This window comes from Gossypium arboreum, chromosome 4, assembly GCF_025698485.1.
Source record: "Gossypium arboreum isolate Shixiya-1 chromosome 4, ASM2569848v2, whole genome shotgun sequence".
NCBI classification, from domain to species: Eukaryota; Viridiplantae; Streptophyta; class Magnoliopsida; order Malvales; family Malvaceae; genus Gossypium; species Gossypium arboreum.
Window position 1 is genome coordinate 94,823,265 of NC_069073.1, and position 20,055 is coordinate 94,843,319.

The 20,055-nt window shown below is 37.3% G+C and overlaps 1 non-coding gene across 1 annotated transcript; it reads left to right on the forward strand.

The window, feature by feature from the left end:
* Positions 1-759: 759 nt before the first annotated feature.
* Positions 760-866, forward strand: LOC128292548 (small nucleolar RNA R71). Its single transcript, XR_008282533.1, has one exon. It is a non-coding gene; the product is annotated as a small nucleolar RNA R71 (small nucleolar RNA).
* The last annotated feature ends 19,189 nt before the right edge of the window (positions 867-20,055 follow it).

Sequence of the window (20,055 nt, forward strand, 5' to 3'; positions counted from 1 at the left end):
TTGCCTCGGTTCTGGTTCAGGCTCAACGACTCCTTTGTCATCTTGAATATTAATTGCGTTGAGCTATTCCCTTGGGTTGGGTTCAGTATTACTTGGCAAGCTACCTTGTGGTCGTTCGGAGCTTAGTTTGGAAAGCTGGCCTATCTGAGTTTCGAGCCCTTGGATCGACGCTTGTTGATTTTTAAGTGCTGTCTTGGTGTTCTGAAAATGGGTTTCTAACACCGATATAAACTTTGAGAGCATCTCTTCACGGTTTGACTTCTTTCCCCGTTGATAAGGTGGTTGTTGAAAACCCGGAGGATGTTGTGGTCTTTGATTTCCTTGACCGCCCCACGAGAAATTGGGGTGGTTACTCCAACCTGCATTGTAAGTGGTACTATATGGGTTATTTTGGGATCGAGAGTTATTGTTACCCATATATTTGACTTGTTCCTCCTTGATGCTAGGGTTGAAGGGTTGATACTCTGTGCATGCTCCTCCTCCTGAGTAGAACCAAGTAAACCATCAATCTTTTTATTTAGAAGTTCTACCTGGTTTGACAGCATAGTAACCGAATCGACATTATAAACACCTACTATTTTAGTTGGCTTAGTCCTCATGACTTGCCACTGATAGTTATTCAGTGACATCTCCTCTATAAACTCATAGGCATCTTTAGGTATTTTATTATTGATGGTTCCGCCAGTAGCTGCGTCAACCATTTGTCGAGTCGAAGGATTCAGGCCATTATGGAATTTTTGAACCTGTAGCCAAAGCAGTAACCCCTGGTGAGGACACCTTCTCAGTAAGCCTTTGTATCTCTCCCATGCACCGTAAAGAGTTTCTAAGTCCATCTGCACAAACGAAGAGATATCATTACGTAATTTAGCCATTTTAGCCGGCGAAAAATATTTTAATAGAAATTTTTAGGTCATTTGTTCCCAAGTAGTGATTGACCCTCGTGGTAATGAGTTCAACCACTATTTAGCTTTTTTTCTCAATGAAAAATGGAATAACCGAAGACGAATGGCATCATCAGAAACACCATTGATTTTAAATGTATCGCATAGTTCTAAGAAGGTTGCTAAGTGAGGGTTGGGATCCTCATCCTGCAAACCATCAAACTGAACAAATTGCTGTATCATTTCAATAGTGTTAGGTTCTAGTTCAAAAGTATTTGCAGCTATAGCAGGTCTAACTATGCTTGATTCAGTTCCTATTAAAGAAGGTTTAGCATAATCATACATTGTGTGTGGAGCAGGATTTTGATTAACCGTAATTACAGGAGGTAGCTGATTGTCTTGGTTTCCAGCCACTCTTCGGTTGGGGTTTGAGTATCGTCCTCTTGCTCGTTCTCTATGTATCTTACGCTTCGCCTTATTTCTCTTTGATGTCTGCGAACTGTGCGATTGATTTCTTCGTCAAAAAGTAGTGGTCTTGACGGGTTTCTTTTAGTCATAAACTATAAAAACCTGCCAAGAGAAAAAAAATTAATGAATAATAATAAATAATAAAATTAAATAAAATTGCAAGAAAAATAAATGGCTAAAGTAATAAAAATTGAGCGTTCCTAATATCTTAGTTCCCTGGCAAAGGTGCCAAAAACCTGATCGCGTGATTTTGTGATATTTTTAAATATTTATAATTAACCATTCTTGAAACTAACTATTATCATGATGTAGGCAAGTGTACTTATCGAATAGTAGTATAGTTTTAGCAAGACCAGATTGTTGAACCCAAAGGAACTAAAAGTACTAGTAATGACTGTCTTTTTATTATCTAGCCTAAGAATAAAGAGGTTTTGTTTTAACTAACTAATTATCTAAACTAAGAATTCACAAAGAATGGAATTGGGGAATTGCTTTTGGGAAAATCGATTGAATTAAGACAATACCTAAGGAAAAATCCACCTAGACTATACTTGTTATTCTAGCTCCGAATCGGATGATTTATTCATTTAACTTGTACCGTAGAGATCCTTAAGTTATGTTATTATCCCTATTCAAGACTAATAACATCTAATCCCTAGATTAAATAATTGAGACCTTTCTCTAATCAACACCCTACAGTTGCATTAACTCGAACTATGGATCCCCTTATTAAGTTTCACCCTAATCCGGCAAAATCTTGTCACCCTATGTCTAGGCGCGTAAACAACTCTGCTTAATTATGACAAATGTACTCTTAGACAAGGTCTATTCCTTCTCTGAATAAGAGCTTATCCTGAATCGATATCCTAGGATATCAAAACAAGAATTAAGAACACATAATTAAGAACAAGTAATATATTTATCATACAATTCAGAAAATAATAACAAGATTCGTCTTAGGTTTCATTCCCCATAGGTATTTAGGGGTTTTAGTTCATAACTAAATAAGAAACATCTCAAAATAATAAAGAATACAAAACATAAAGAAAACCCAAAACTCCTAAAGGGGAAGTTGAGGAGAGATCTTCAGTCTTGCTGATGAATCCGGCTTTTGAGATGGATCAATCGACTTCCTTGGAGTAATTCCTTACTCCCTATTCTGTGTGCTCCTTTTCTTCCTCCACTAGGGTGTATTTATAGGCTTTGGAATGCCTAAGAGCCCTCAAAATTAGTCTTTTCTGAATTGGACTCAACTTGGGCTCGGCAGGGACACGCCCGTGTGCGATTACTTCAGGCCATGCTCGAGCCTACCAAATTGACACTGCCATATGGTTGCCCGTGTGAGGAGGTCCAGGCCATGTTGATTTCATATTTTGGCCCATTTTCTCCGTTTTTGGCCCGTTTCTCATTCCTTTCACTCTCCTATGCTCTCCTAAGTATAAAACATGAAATTAAAGCATTAGAAGCATCAAATTTACCAATTCTAATGGGAAATGATCCATAAAATGTGTTAAACATGGGGTAAAAATATGTATAAATTATGGTTTATCAAGCCCCTATCTTGATTCAACCGGAGTCTGGGAAAGAATTTACTGTGTACAATGATGCATCACAGTCGGTTTGGGTTGTGGGTTGATGTAGGAGGGTAAGGTGGTAGCTTATGCATCTCGCCAACTGAAGACTTATGAGGCGAAATACCCAACACATGACTTGGAGTTGGCCATAGTGGTATTCGCATTAAAAATTTGGAGGCATTGCTTGTACAGTGTGAAGTGTATCATTTACACGGATCACAAGAGCCTCAAGTATCTCCTCACTTAGAAGGAGTTAAATCTTAGGCAGCGTAGATGGATTGATTTGCTTAAGGACTATGACTGTTCGATTAAATACCACCCTGGTAAGGCCAATGTGGTGGCTGATGCACTGAGCCGTAGGGCTATAACTGATCTGAGAGCAATGTTTGCTTGTCTTAGCTTATTTGATGATGGTAGCTTGTTGGCTGAGCTACAAGTTAAACCAATGTGGATTGAGCAGATTAAAAGTAAATAGTTAGAGGATGAGTCATTGGGTCTCCGATTCTGTCAGATCGAAAATGGTAATACAGTGGATTTGGGGCTAAACAGTGAAGGGGAACTCTGTTTCCGAGGCAGAATTTGCGTACCTAAGGATACTAATTTGAGATAGAATTTACTGCGAGGTGCATAGTAGTCCCTATGCTATGCACCTAGGTGGAAATAAGATGTACAAAGATCTTCGTGAGATTTATTGGTGGCCAAGTCTTAAGCGTGAGATTACCGACTTTGTGCGAAAATGTCTGACTTGCCAACAGGTTAAAGCGAAAAATCAGTTGCCTTCTAGGTTGCTTCAGCCAGATAAGATTCCGCTATGGAAGTGGGAAAGAGTAACTATGGATTTTGTGAGTGGGCTACCCCTCACGCCTTCTAAGAAAGATTCAGTGTGGGTCATCGTGGATCGATTGACCAAAACTGCCCATTTCAGACCAGTTCGCAAAGATTATTCGTTACAAAAACTAGCTAAGCTGTATGTATCCGAAATAGTGAGACTACATGGGGTACCAACTTCCATAATACCTGATAGAGATCCTCGTTTCACATCTCGGTTCTGGAAGAAGTTACATGAAGCTCTGGGTACACGGTTGGACTTCAGTACTGCATTCTATCCTCAGACAGATGGTCAGTCGGAGAGGGTGATCCAAATACTGGAGGACATGTTAAAGAGTTGTGTATTTGAGTTCCGAGGTAGCTGGGAGGATTACTTGCCGTTAGCAGAGTTTGCTTACAACAATAGCTACCAGTCTAGCATATAGATGGTACCTTACGAAGCATTATATGGTCGTAGGTGTCGCACTTCATCATGTTGGATTGAGTTGGGTGAACGGCGTGCTCTAGGTTCTGAGTTAGTATCTGATACCGAGGATAAGGTTAGATTAATTCGGGATCGTCGGAAGGTGGCATCAAACAGAAAAAAGTCATATGCAGATCTGAAGCGTAAGGAAATTGAGTATTTTGTGGGGGATTTTGTCTTCCTAAAGGTCTTACCATGGAAGAAAGTGTTGAGATTTGGGCGTAAGGGCAAGTTGAGCCCAGGGTTTATTGGACTTTACTGCATATTGAGACTAGTGGGACCAGTTGCCTACTAGTTAGAGCTACCCTCGAAATTGGAGCAGATTCACAATGTGTTCCACGTCTCTATGCTGAGACACTACCGCTCTGATCCTACATATCTCGTATAGGTTGAGGAGATTGAAGTTAGACCAGATCTGACTTTTGAGGAGGAACCAGTTTAGATCTTGGACCAAGAGGTGAAAGTCTTGAGAAGGAAATCAATCTTATTAGTGAAAGTTCTTTGGCGGAACCACAGTTCTGAGGAGGGTACGTGGGAACCCGAGGAGGTGATGCGTCATTAATACCTTCACCTATTCTAACTAGGTAAATTTCAGGGCTAAAATTTTCTTGAATGAGGGTAGAATGGTAACGCCCCACTTTTTCAAATCCCAAAATCCCTGTTAAAATTATTTATTTGTGTTTGTAATATGGACGTATGTCTACCATAGTGTTTTAGTGCTCTGGAAGTGTCTGGGAAGTCATGGGTTCAAGCCTTGGCTTGAGCAAAAGTTTTCTCTTAATAGAGTAAACCCTTGTCTGTAGCTAGTAGGCTATTAAATTAATATGGGGGTTACATAGCATAAAAGCTTGCTAGTCTAGTGGTAAGTGGCGTGTTAGGATGATCAATGGTCTTGAGTTTGAGTCTTGTTGCATGCAAGGGTGTTTTATTTTGCAAACTGCTGAGTGGATGGTTGTATGGCAGTAGGACTCTATTGCTTGGACGGTTGGAGTGTTTGAGTGGTTGAGGGATCATGTAGCCGAAAGTTAGGAGGAAAAAGGGGGATTTGGACAGTGATCGGTTTGAGGATGTTGTGGAGGGGTTTTCAGAGGAAATCAAGGAGATGGGTTGGTGTGAGAGTGGTGGTGCCATATGGGGACACTAGGGATTCGGCTTGTGGTGGTTTCCATTAGGTAAAATCAGTCGTAGACTCTTAGTGCCAAAATTGTGTAGTTTTTGCTCTCTTTTCTATTTCTTTTCTTTCGTTGGGTAGAGGTTTTGTTTTGGTAGCCAAATTTTGAGAGTGACCATTCGGGCATTTTCCTCTTTGTTCATTTTTGGTATTTTTATATTGTTTCTCTGAACTCTAGCCAAATACTTCTTCCCTCCTTATCTCTATTCCTTCGATTTTCTTCAAGCGTCCCTTCTTGCTTTATTAAAACCAAACACCTTCTACTTTCCCCTTATCTTTCTTTTGTTTCCTCAGTGCTTGGGTGGTTTTCTTTTCTCGTTTGGTTCGATTTTCCTATCACACCGATCAATCTAGTAGCTTGGTTGAATACTCCATCCTCTGCTCTTTTAGCTTCGTTCTGTTGTCGGGTTTGGGAGGAATCACTGACAAGCGGTAAGTACTCGTAAGTTCTCTTTTGTTCTTATTACCGTTATGATCTTTTGTTAATATCTCCTCTTCTCTGCCGTTTGTTGTTACGAGTACGATTGTACTACTTTATCCCTGTCACTCTGTACACTTTCGGCTTTTGTGGGTATAGGCCGAATATTCCTCCTCCTGGTTTGGGCATTAAATTTCGGTGAGTAATGGTTCAACTAGTACAAACTATTTTATTGTTGGTGGTTGATAAGTGTGGTTTGGACTGCAGATAAACCCTAAAGGCTTTTTGATTGGTCTTTTACAATGGATTCATCGAGTAAACCATTAACAGCTGATATGTGCTAGTAAGGGGTAAGTATTTGGGCAAGTTATTTTGGTGGGGAGTTTTGGATAAGATGATTGGTATGCGATTAACTGGATCTTTTGAATGAATGTAGGTGGGAGTTCTTGGGGACTTTTCAAACGTTTTCGTGAATAGGTGTGTAACCGCATTGCTAGTAGCATAGATCGGCAAAAAGTTAAAAAGCTGAAAAGAGGACTGTTGACACTAGTGTGGCAGGCTGTGTTGTTGAACTCGGTCGTGTGGTGGACAAGATGGCCGTGGGATCTTTCATGGGCCATTCTGGGCCAAACTGGGCCATGTAGACCCAATGGGTCTGTGGGCCCCACACGAATAAATCGCACAAAGTATGGTAAATTGTAGGCCAGGTTGTGTAAAGGCATAAAGCAACATGCATGACCTTGGCTAAGAAGGTTTTAAAGGTACATTTATACCATGATAGATGTCCAAGGAACATATTAGTGTGTATAGATGTTTGAGGGTGGCTAAAGGCTTGGAATATAGCCTATAAAAAGGTCCACATGGGTAGACACACGGGCATGTGTCTAGGTCGTGTGTGACACACGCTCAGTCTCCATGGGCGTGTTGTATGGTTGTGTGTCCCCTGCACCTAAAATTTGAGGTCAGTATGCATGGTAGTAAACACATGGCTAGGGACACGTCCGTGTGTCCCCTGTACCTAAATAAATGATGACATCATAAACAAAATATCCAGGTTTTTGCACACGGCTATGACACAGGCGTGTCATGGTTGTGTGAGGGACACGGGCGTGTGTTCGACCGTGTGAAAATCCCTGCAGGTTCAAAATGAAAAATAATTCTACACAGGTGAAGGACACGGGCGTGTCCAAAGCACACGATTTTGTGTATTGCCTCCATACGGGCGTGTGAGATTTAAACCTAGAAATATTTCTAAAAATGTTTTAAGTTCTCTGTTTAGTCGCGAACCACTTTTAACGCATGTTTTTGACATCGTAAGTCCATAATAGGAACAATTTGATTTTGTTTGTTTGGTTTTAAATTGGAAATGAAATTATATAACCTGTTTTTCCAGAATGTCCATGTTTGTGTTTGGTAATGCCTCGTGCCTCGTCCCGGTCTCGGGTAAGGGTAAGGGGAGTTACAATTTGCGCTTGCTAAGAAGCGTCATCTCCAGATGTTATTATTGGTACTTTCACTCTCTATGATACTAATGTGATTGCATTGACAGATCTAGGATCAACTTATTCTTATATATGTGTGAATTTAGTATCTAGTAAGACTTTGCCTGTAGAGTCTACTTAATTTATGATTAGAATATCGAACCCCTTAGGCAAGTCTGTCTTGGTTGACAAAGTGTGCAAAAACTGTCCATTGATGATTCGAGATTTTTATTTTCTAGCTGTTCTGATGTTGTTACCATTTGATTAATTTGATATAATTCTAGGTATGGATTGGCTAACGCTACATGATGCTATAGTAAACTGTAAAGAAAGACGATTGATTTGAGATGTTAGAATAATGAGATTATCTGGATTGAGTCAGATGATGTGAATGGTTTACCAACAATGATTTCATCGATGTTAGCTCATAAATTTGTGAGAAAGTGTTGCGAAGCTTATTTTGCTTATGTGCTTGATACAAAAGTGACTAAAAAGAAGATCGAGAGCCAGATGTGTTTCCTGAAGAGTTACCGGGTTTACCACCAATTTGAGAGGTTGAGTTTGGCATTGAGTTAGTGCCGGGTACAACGCTGATATCGATAGATCCATACAGAATAACTCTGACAGAGTTAAAAGAATTGAAAGCCTGGTTGCAAGAATTGACGAATAGAGGTTTTGCTAGACTGAGTTTCTCTCCCTGGGGTACACCAGTGTTGTTTGTTAAAAGAAAGACGGCACAATGAGAATGTCTATTGACTACAAATAGCTGAACAAAGTGACAATCAATAATAAATACCCTCTACCACGGATTAATGATTTGTTTGATCAATTGAAAGGGGCTACAGTGTTTTCGAAAATAGATTTGAGATCGGGCTATTACCAATTGCGAGTTAAATACTGATGTGCCAAAGAATGCATTTAGAACAAGGTATGGACATTACGAATTTCTTGTTATGCCTTTTAGATTAACAAATGCACCTGCTATTTTTATGAACTTGATGAACCGAATTTTTAGAGTGTACCTAAATCGATTTGTCATTTTATATATTGATCACATTTTTAATTTACTCTCGTGACAAATCTGAACATACTAAGCATTTGAGAGTTGTACTACACACTTTGAGAGATAGGCAGTTGTATGTAAAATTCAGAAAATGTGAGTTCTGGCTACGATAGGTTAGTTTTCAAGGACATATTATTTCAGCTGATGGTATCCGAGTTGATCCGAGTAAAATATCTGTGATTATAGATTAAAAGCCTTCGAGAAATGTTTCTGTAGTCTGTAGTTTTCTGGGACTAGCTGGATATTATAGACGATTTGTGAAAGGCTTTTCGATGATTGCAACTCTGGTGACACGATTGCTTCAAAAAGATATTAAGTTCGAGTGGTCAGGTAAATGCCAAAAAAGTTTTGAGCAGTTAAAAGCTTTATTAACTGAAGCTCCAGTGTTAGTTCAGCTTGAACCGGGTAAAGAATTCATAATTTTCAGTGATGCATCATTAAATGGCTTGGGTTGTGTTTTGATTCAGGAAGGCAAAGTTGTAGCTTATGCCTCAAAACAATTGAAACTGCATGAAAAGAATTATCCGACGCACGATTTGGAGTTGGCCATAATAGTGTTTGCGTTGAAAATTTGGCGTCACTATTTGTTTGGTGAGAAATGCCATATTTATACCGATCACAAAAGCTTGAAATATTTGATGAATCAGATACACTTGAATTTACGATAGCAGAGATGGTTAGAATTGTTAAAACACTATGACTTGATAATTGACTATCATACGAGAAAAGAGAACGTAGCTGTTGATGCTTTGAGCCGAAAGTCTTTGTTTGCTTCGCGTGCTTTGAACATACATTTGGCTTTTTCTAAATATGGTTCATTAGTAGCCAAGTTGAAAGCGAGACTGTTGTTTATACAGCAAATTTGTGAGGCTCAAAAGTTGGACAATGAATTGCAAGCAAAACGGGTTCAGTGTAAGTCAATTTTTGATTCGAAGTTTCAAGTTGATTCTGTTGATTGTTTGAGATTCAAAGATCAAATATGTGTTACGAGAAATTCAGAGTTGATTCAGATGATTTTGAACGAAGCACATAGTAGTTGTTTATCAGTGGATACGGGAAGCACGAAAATGTATAATGATTTGAAACATCATTCTTAGTGGCATGGCATGAAACTGGATATCTTAGAATTTGTTTTGAAATGTTTGATTTGCTAGCAGTCAAAGCTGAGCATCAAGTACCGTCAGGTTTATTACAGCCTATCATGATTTTTGAGTGAAAATGGGATAGAGTGACTATGGATTTTGTATCGAGTTTGCCCTTATATCTGAGAAAGAAAGATGTGATCTGGGTCATTGTAGACAGGTTGATGAAATCAGCTCATTTTATCCCTGTACGTATAGATTTCTTGCTTGATAAGTTAGCTGAGTTATATATCTCCGAGCTTGTGAGATTGCACGAGGTATCTATTTCTATTTCATTCGGATAGAGATCTGAGGTTCACATCGCAGTGTTGGAAGAAACTGCAAGACATGCTGGGTACAAAGCTACATTTTAGTACCGCGTTTTACCCACAGATGGATGGTTAGTTTGAACGAGTTATACAGATACTTGAGGATATGTTGTGTTGTTGCATTCTTGAGTTTGAGGGTAGCTGGGAGAAATACCTACCACTGATTGAATTTTCTTACAATAATAGCTTTCAATCGGGTATAAAGATGACACCATACGAAGCTCTATACAGTCTTAAGTGTAGAACACCGTTGTACTGGACTGAGCTAAGCAAGAATAAGATTCACGAAGTTGATCTGAAAAGAGAGACAGAAGAGAAAGTGAAAGTAATTCGCAATAATTTGAAAGCAGCTTCAGATCGATAGAAATCTTACACAGATTTGAAACGGAAAGATATTGAGTTCCAGATCGAGGATAAAATGTTTCAGAAAGTGTTGCCTTGGAAAAATATATTACGATTTGGTCAGAACATATGAGATTACTGAACGAATTAGGCTAGTGGTATATCGGCTACCATTGTTGTCTGAGTTAGAAAAGATTCATAATATGGTTTATCATACAGTGAGGAACCAATCCGAATTTTGGTTCATGAGATCAAAGAGTTGAGAAATAAAAGAATAGCGTCAATGAAAGTATTATGGCATAGACACGAGGTTGAGGAAGCTACGTGGGAACCGAGGATGCTATAAGAAAGCAATATCCAAACCTATTTACTGGCAAGATTTTTGGGTACAAAAATCCCTAAAGGGGAGAGTTGTAACAGCTCGGTTTTAGCTAAATCAGAACAGTGGTTTCGGAACCACAAATATGAGGCCAAAAAATTATGTTAATATTATTTTATGTGTTTACAACATGTGATTATATATGTGTGAAAATTTCATGAGTTAATTGTATCGTTTAATAGCTTAATTTGAGAAAAATGACTAAATCGCGTAAAATGCGAAAGCTGCATTCTACTTGTTTAAAGTGCTTGATTGCTATGATATATTAAATGGAAGGTCCTTATGTTGATATTAGACCATTGATAGTGGAAGTTTACATAAATAGTCATTAAATGGATGATATTAAATGTTTTATAATAAAGTTAAAATAGTAATTTGGTTATTAATGAATAAATAAACAAGACAAAAGCCATATTATCTTTATTTTTCTCTTCCTCTTAACCAAATAACAAAATAAAATAAAGCTTTGGAATCATTTTAGGATTCTTCCCTTGTTGTTCTTGATTGAGGTATGTTTCGAGCTCAGTTTTTGATGATCTCTATGTCTTTGTATCCTTGCTTTGAGCATTAGCTAGCCCATGCCCTAATTTTTTGATTTTTTTGGTGATTTTGTAAAATTCCATTGATGAATCCATGAGCTTTTGAATCTTTGATGATGAAAAATGAATATTTGTTGATAGTTATACAAGTTTTATTAAGTGATTTTGAGTAGAAATGCCTATTAGGGATTAATTTGTGAAAAGTGTAAATTGAGGGGTTGAAATGTGAAATAAATGTGAAATATGGGCTTTAGGGGCACTATGGTAATTTTTCCAAGCATGAATTTTGTCAAATTTGGTGTAATTTGTGTTTTTATGAAATAGGGACTAAATTGTAAAAATGTGGAACTTTAGGGGCTAAAGTGTAAAAATACCCAAATATGTGTTTTTGGACTAAATTGAATGATTTGATGAATAAATGAGTAAATTTTGAAAGTATATAGATCAAGAACGAAAGAAATCAGATTTAGATCGGGGAAAATCAAAGATTATCGAATAGTCGATCCAGTCCCTCTATTTCGACTACGAGGTAAGTTCATATGCAAATAAATACCTTTAAATTGATTTATAAATGTTCATTAGTCATTGAAATTCTATGAATGTTGAACGAGAAAATATGAGCAAGTATCGAAGAAGTTATGTTAACTGAAAGTCCTGTACAAACCCTAGGAATAGTATAGGATACGAATGTCATGACATTAGAATTACCAAGATGTGATTACATGTAAGACCATGTTTGGGACATTGGCATTGTATTGTGATTACGTGTAAGACCATGTCTGGGACATTGGCATCATTACATGATTTTGTGTAAGACCATGTTTGGGACCTTGGCATCGATATGTGATAACATGTAAGACCATATTTGGGATATGGCATTATACGAGCTATGTGTGATTTCTGAGTATCCTTAACGATTCCGAAAGGTTCAACGAGCAAAGCCAAGTTGAGAAAGAATGTGTGAATGAGCTAAGTGACTCAGGTACTACAAGATTCATACGAGTACTGAAAAGGGAAGTATTTGATGAATTCACATGTGATATTGAATATGTATACATTGGGAAAGATTCATGAACTTATATGTGCTTATTCATAGTTGACCTATTTTATAGAAATGGTGTTGAATCATTTGGTAATTTTATTTGTATATGGCTTACTAAGCTTTTAAAGCTTACTTTGTGTGTTCTTTCCTTGTTTTATAGCTCAGAAATCGGGGATCATCAGGAACTGTCATCACACTATAGACTACTTGTTGGTATTTTTGGATGCTTTGTAATTATGGTATATGGCATGTATAGGCTAGTGATATGATGATATGTTTTGAGTTATGATATAATCATGAGATTTGTCTTGTTTATGATGTAAATGTTGGTGTGTATTTGGCCATTTGAGCTGGCTAGATTTATGAATTTGGTAAGTGATATGCGATGTATATAATGTGTTATGTTTTGGAAAGTTTATTATGCATTCATGTGTTTGCTAGATGGTTAATTGATTTGGCTAATTATCAATAATGTGTCATGGTTGAGAAATGGCATGTTGTAAATTGGTTTTAAAGATGATGAAATGGTATGTTTTATGGCATATTGTTTTGGCATGATTTTGGTTGTGGATTTGAGTAGTGAAATAGATGGAATTTAGATGGCATGAATTGTACATGAAATGGTTATTTTTGGTTGCCTATTATATGTGAAAATGATTCCAAATGAATGCTTTTAGGTACTTGAATGATAGGTGGGAATAATGGCTTAAATCAAGCCTATTTTCGTGCCACATGATTAAGCACACAGGCGTGTGACTTGACTGTGTGACCCCTAAAACTTAGTTGAATAAGTCAATGAGTTACACAGCTTAGACACACGGGGGTGTCTACTGGCCGTGTGTGACACTCAAGCTGGCACATGGGCGTGTGGCCGGCCATGTGACCCAAGTCAGTATATCTTTTAGTTTTCCCATGGCCATGGCACATGGGCATGTCTCTGCTATGTGCTGGAAGTCAGTATGTATGCCCTGTTTTCACACGGCTTGTGACACGGGCGTGTCTGGTTGCCGTGTGAGGCACTAGGGCGTGTGATTCCTGTATGCATGAAAAATTTATAAGTTTCCCAAAGTTTTCAAATGTTATCGGTTTAGTCCTGAATCTCTTTTAAGCATGTTTTAAGGTCTCGTAGAGCCTTCTAAGGGACAATATGATTATGTTTGATTAATGTTTATGTGATAATGGATTCATGTATGAGAAATGTATGTTGTATGCTCTATTTGATCGGTAATACCTCGTAGCCCTATTCCAGCGACGGATACGGGTTAGGGGTGTTACATAAACAATTAAAGATCTAATTAATACTTTAAGTCAGTTATAGTACGAAAGTAAAATAAGAGATAATTTTAGGGTTTCATAAACTAAGAAAATAAAATAACATAAAAAGAGTAAAAGTTGCAAGAAATAGAGAGAAATAAAGTGAATCAAATTTGAAGATAAGTGATTAGCTTGCTTTAGCAATCTCAATCAACTGTCGTCTTAGGTTCTTCGTCAATCAACTAGTCACTACCCTAGCAAGATCTTCTGATCTTCTACTAACATAACGAGTCAACAAGAACTACTTATCTTCTGACCTCACGGTCCAAACTTATTTGGGGTCAAGGTGTTCACGGATGGGCAATACAAATTTTGGGTTAATTCCCACCTTGATGACTTCCTAGAATTGTGAGGCCCAGGGTTTGTTTCACATTCTTCTTTTCCCAAACAATTGATTCGTTGAATAACCCTACAAAACAATTAAAAGATGATGCTTCTACTCGCTAATCCCCCAAAAAAGGATTAGTTCCTCATGACTTTGATAAACAACATGGAATAAATGGAAGAATCAATCATAGGGAGGATTGGAATAGAGAGTTTAAGAAAAGACTGTGATATTACCAAGCATGAATCCATAGAAGTTGATCTCCTTTATAATCAGATCTCTTAATGAAAGCAAATAACTAAAACTAGGAAAATCTAAGAAGGAAAGAAAACAAGACTAAATTTAATAGAAGAAAACTAGGTTAAAACTCAGATGTCTTTTACATATGCTAAATGGACCTATTAATAACCTTCAAGTGGTTGTTGTCCTTAACCCTAGGTTAGTTGACGTTCCCGAGCTTAAAGTTTGATTGTACAGACCAAAATGCCCCTGCTTCTTGTTGTATTCCCATCACAGAGTCGATGTTGTGGCATACCAAGACTTGTGTCGCGATGTAGCAACCAACATGTTCCTCTGCAGCCATATTTATATGTCATGACACAAGCCAATGGTGTCACGACATTGAAGTCAGTTTCTAACTTTTTCTATTTTTGCGACATTGGATCCCCCATGTTGCGACATAGCGCCAAATATTAACCTGAAATACCCTCTAATGGTTTTCTGTACACTCACAAAGTACGTTCCTTAGGCCTCATTTAGCCCTTAAGGTTAATAAAAGACTCAATGTGCACATTTTATTAAATGTAAACAAAACTAAAGAAACTGAATTAAAAACATAACGAAAATGTTTGTATTCAAGCTCCTTGAATGTGAAAAGTAGTTTAATCTACTCACCAAATTATGACAGATCAAACTCATACCCTCCATACCGTTTTACTTGGCCATTATCTTATTCCAACTAAATTTGAAATTTGACATAGAACCTTCGTTAACTTAAACACATAATTGTATACACCCACTCTATATGCCAAAAGGTGTACTTAGGCAAATACTACTCTACCAATCATACTACTTTAGGACTATATGCCGAACCTTGTACCCACTAGAACCGGGGTGTTACAGTTATTATCTGGGAAGTCTTACTCTATGTCATCTTCCTCTCCTTCTTTATATTCGTCCTCATCGTCATTCTTTTCCTCTTCATTCTTATTCTCTTCAAGTTGTTTGTGAAACTACATTAGGCTATATTTATTTGGAGTCAAATTGGTACTCGCATACCATTCTGCCTTGCAAATTCTTGTCCGACTAGCCCCATCTCCTGCATCCACCTTATCACTCACTCTAAGTCTTAGATATCACTTACCTTGGACTCTGCCATCGATGTTGATTTTCTTTTTAATGATACCAATACATCCATTTTCTGTTTTCAACAATAGTTCCAATCTTTATTTGTTTTCTCTAGAGCTCGATGTATTGTGTATATATTGAGTCTCCAATCATACTTTTTGTCATCTTCATAAATTGTTTGTTTGCTACCATTGGAACTCCTGCCATTTTGCATAGCGCTATTACTAAGTGGGGGAAGAACAATTCAAAAAGTATTGAAATTAGAAACATTTAAAGCAGGTGTGATTTATGTACACAAAAATTGCTTCTAAATTTTTCCAATTGGAAAGATGATAGCTTGATTAAAGGAAGTCGGAACATCAAAGTTCAGTCGATGCTTCCATTCACCCTTACTGTAACACACCTTACCCATATTCGATGCCGGAACAAGGTACGAGGCATTACCAGACTTAAACTCAACAAACATTCAAAATAGAGACACGAATTTCCACTTGAATTTAAAAATTTTCATAAAAATTCATTTTGATCCTAAAACAAGCCTACGAGGCCTAAAATATACATTGAAAGTAGTTCGGGACTAAACTGAGAACTTTAGAAAATTTTACAATGCTAAGAAAAATTTTCACCAAAATAGGGGTCACACGCCTATGTGGCTTGGGACACACCCCTGTGGGCAGGCAGTGTGGTCACACACGCCCGTGTCCCTAACCTGTGTAACTCTTTGTTTATGACATCATTAAAAAATTGAAGCCATACAGCCAAGGCACACGCTCGTGTTCTTAGGCCGTGTGATCGAATAATTTTTCATAACTTTGGATAAAATAGGTGCAGACTTCACACGGCCAGGGTACACGCCCGTGTTCAATGTCGTGTGGTCCACACGGTTGAGATACATGCCCATGTCTCTGCCCGTGTGCTCGATGCTGAGCATTCTGTTTTACAACAATTAAGGTGCCGAGGACACACGGCTAGAAAACACGCCCAAAGGGCAAGCCGTGTGTCATACACGGCCTAGACACACGCCCCTGTGTCTACACGTGTGGACAAAAATAAGGCTATTTACCAAGCCTTTTTGCCACCCTTCCAAGCACAACCTACACAACAACATTTAATACCATTCCAAATATAGTCATACAACCAATTCAGCCACAACCAAGGGATCCACATATCATTTACATACTTATTAACTCAAACCATGCAATTTCCACATCCATGGAAGACATCATCATATGCATATAAACTTAAACTAATGTTAGCCAATTTCAATGGCCATTTAAAAAAAGTATCATCAACCATACTTGACACTTAAGAATTTGGACATACATTAACATCATACATGCACCACTTAAATATCCTTAGCCATTCCAATGGCTAAATCACAAAATATTACTTACAAGCCTTCATCTATACTGAGTAGTTTATACATGCCATTATACCAAAATGAATCATTTAGCTATACCAAAAGGAGACTTTTGGATAGTGTAATCTTGCTCCGACCGAATCCTACAATCTTCGTAAGCCTTTTAAGCACTATAAAACAACGAAAAGTAAAACGGGGTAAGCATTTTCATGCTTACTAAGTTCGCGTAATAGAAAGAAAACTTACCGGTCATAATTATTCAATAAGCATACATACGTATTCATTCCATCAATAATTTTGGCAAGTTACCTAAATACATTTTCTCATTAAACAAGTTAGTCATACACATCATAAAGTATCCAAACCAACATAGATGAGCTCATCATAATATAAACTTTCATATCATTTCACAATTTCCATTTTTTTCAAGATTTCCCTTCTTTGAACTATTGTAAATCTCGATGGAGACTCTGGTAGTATACTCGAGGTATACATGTCAATCGTCTATCAATTTACATTCAGAGTGCTCCTTGAGCACATATTCATAGAGCACACACTCAAGCCATATTTATAAAAAAGGATTACCAGTCCAGGCTAAATATCGTCTTTAGCATTCGCTCTTAAGAGCTTATTCAGGATTACCAGTCCAAATCAAATCCTTTCGATAACGTTAGCTCTAATGAGCCTACTATGGATTACCCATTCGGGCTAAATCCATTTCATGACATTTTCTCAAGAGAGTGTAGCTCAGGATTACCCGTCCGGGCTAAATCCTTTCTATATTATTTTTATTCAATTCAAGGAAATTATTATAACCCATCGAAATACAATGCTCAATCGGGACAATTACATTTTATTCAGGTTTTCCATCTTATGGTTATTTCATAGTGTATATCATTTTGTATATATTACAATCACACAATTAAATTAAAACATAATAACATACCAAATTAAATTACAAGAACCTACCTTGAGAATGGTTCGTATTCGAACTCAACTATTTGGAAACCATTCTTTTTCCTTGATCTAGTTTTGTAATTGGTTGTTCCGATTCTATATAAGCAAATTTGACTATCAATTCATTGTTTTACACATACGTTTACATTACTTTGCATCTAAAACAAAATTACCATTTTGTCTTTAACTTTTTGACATTTTACATTTTAGTCCCTAGGCTCGTAAAATGAAATGTGTTCAATTTCTTGGTAACCCAAGCCTAGCCGAACCATATACGTGCTCATATCAGCCCAAATTTTCCATTAAATTACATTTTTATTACCCATTTTACAACTTTTTACAAATAGGTCCTTTTATGTATTTCCATCAAAAATCACCTAGTAAAACTTGTTTATTATACATCAAACTTTCATTTTCTACCATAAAACATCAAAACACATGCATGTCATGCATGGGTAAAATTTTAAACATGAACCCTACTTCAAAATGGAAAGATCGGGTGAATACAACTTCAAAAATGTAAAGAGCATTAAAAATGGGTCTAGGATGTACTTACAATCAAGCTTGAAAGTTGAATAAACCCTAGCTATGGAAAGCTTAAAAATTTCGGCTATGGTGAAGAAGATGGACACCAATTTTGACTTGATTTTCCTTTTTATTCTTTTATTTACTAAATAACCAAAATGCCCTTGAAGCCTTTCTTTAAAACTTTTCCTAAACATGTCCATTTTTGTCCACTAACTTAACAAATGGTTTAATTATAATATAAGGACCTATAATTTAAAATCTCATAGCAATTGGACACCTTTAACATCCAGAATTCAAGTTTTGCACTTTTTATAATTTAGTCCTTAAAACTAAATTGAGTGCCCAAACGTCGAAATTTTCGAACAAGATTTTCACAGAATAGTTCCATAAAACTATAGACAATAAAAATATAATAAAAATAAATTTTACTACGTCAAATTTGCGGTCCCAAAACCACTGTTCTGACAAGACCTAAAATCAAGATGTTACATCTCTCACCCCTTAGGTATTTTCGTCCTCGAAAATCTTACTGGAAAAAAGGTTTGGGTAGTGTTTTATCATAGCCTCCTCAAGTTCCCATGTTGCTTCCTCGACTCCGTGTCTTTTCCACAAGACTTTCACTAGGGCTACACTTTTATTTCTCAACTGTTTCACTTCCTGAGATAAAATTTTGATCGATTCTTCACCATACGTCATATCCTGTCGAATCTAAACCTCTGTAAGAGAAATAACATGTGAAAAGTTAGATTGATACCGCTGCAACATAGACACATGAAACAAATCATGAATCTTTTCCAACTCTGTCAGTAAAGCCAACCGATATGCCACTAGCCTGATTCTTTTAATCACCTCATACGGCCCAATAAAGCGTGGACTCAACTTGCCTTTCCAGCCAAATCTGAGAACTTTCTTCCATAGAGATATTTTCAAGAACACTTTATCCCCAATTTGAAACTAAATTTCTTTCCTTTTCAAATCCGCGTATTACTTTTGTCTATCCGAAGCTGCCTTCAAACAATCACGAATTATTTTCACCTTTTCTTCAGTTTCTCTAACTAAGTCAACCCCGTGAATTCATTTCTCGCTGAGCTCTATCCAATACAAAGGAGTTCAGCATTTACGGCCATATTACACTTTATACGGTGCCATCTTTATGCTTGACTGAAAACTATTATTGTAGGTAAATTCAACCAATGGTAGATATTTCTCCCAACTACCTTGAAACTCTAGAACACAACATCAGAGCATGTCCTCAAGAATCTGAATTACCTTTCAGATTGACCGTCGGTTTGTGGATGGAAAGCGGTACTAAAATTTAATTTCATACTTAAGTCTTCTTGCAACTTCTTCCAAAACTACAAAGTGAATCTCAAATCTCTATCCAAAATAACCGATATAGGCACCCCGTGCAATCTCACAATCTCAGCAATGTACAATTCAGCTAACTTCTGAAGCGAGTAGTTAGTACGTACCGGTATAAAATGAGCCGACTTCGTCAATTTATCAACAACGACCCATATGGCATCTTTCTTTTTCGAGGACAAAGGCAAACTCGTTACAAAGTCCATTGTAGTTGTATCCTATTTCCACTCGGGAACCATCACTGGCTGAAGCCGATCTGAAGGTACTTGGTGTTCGGCTTTCACTTGTTGGCAAACAAACATTTTGAAACAAACTCGGAGATATCTCTTTTCATACTCGACCATCAATACATTTTCTTCAAGTCATTATACATTTTTGTAGTACCCGGATGAACGCATAAACAACCACTGTATACCTCTTGAAGAATTTTCTGAATCAGTTCGTCACCATTCGGTACACAAATCCTATCCCGAAACATCAAACAGCCATCAAAACTGATATGAAAACCTGAGTCATTGCTCGATTCACACAGAGCTATCTTAGCTTGAAATTTACTGTCACATTTTTGATCTTCGCAATTCTGTTGAAGAAACGTCGGTCTAGCTCTCAACTCAGCTAGAATTGAACCATCATTCGATAAGGTCATCCTCGTGTTCATGGCTCTCAAGGCAAACAAGGATTTCCTACTTAGGCCATCTGTGACTACATTCGCCTTACCCGGGTGATAATCAATCACCAACTCATAGTCCTTCAGTAACTCAAG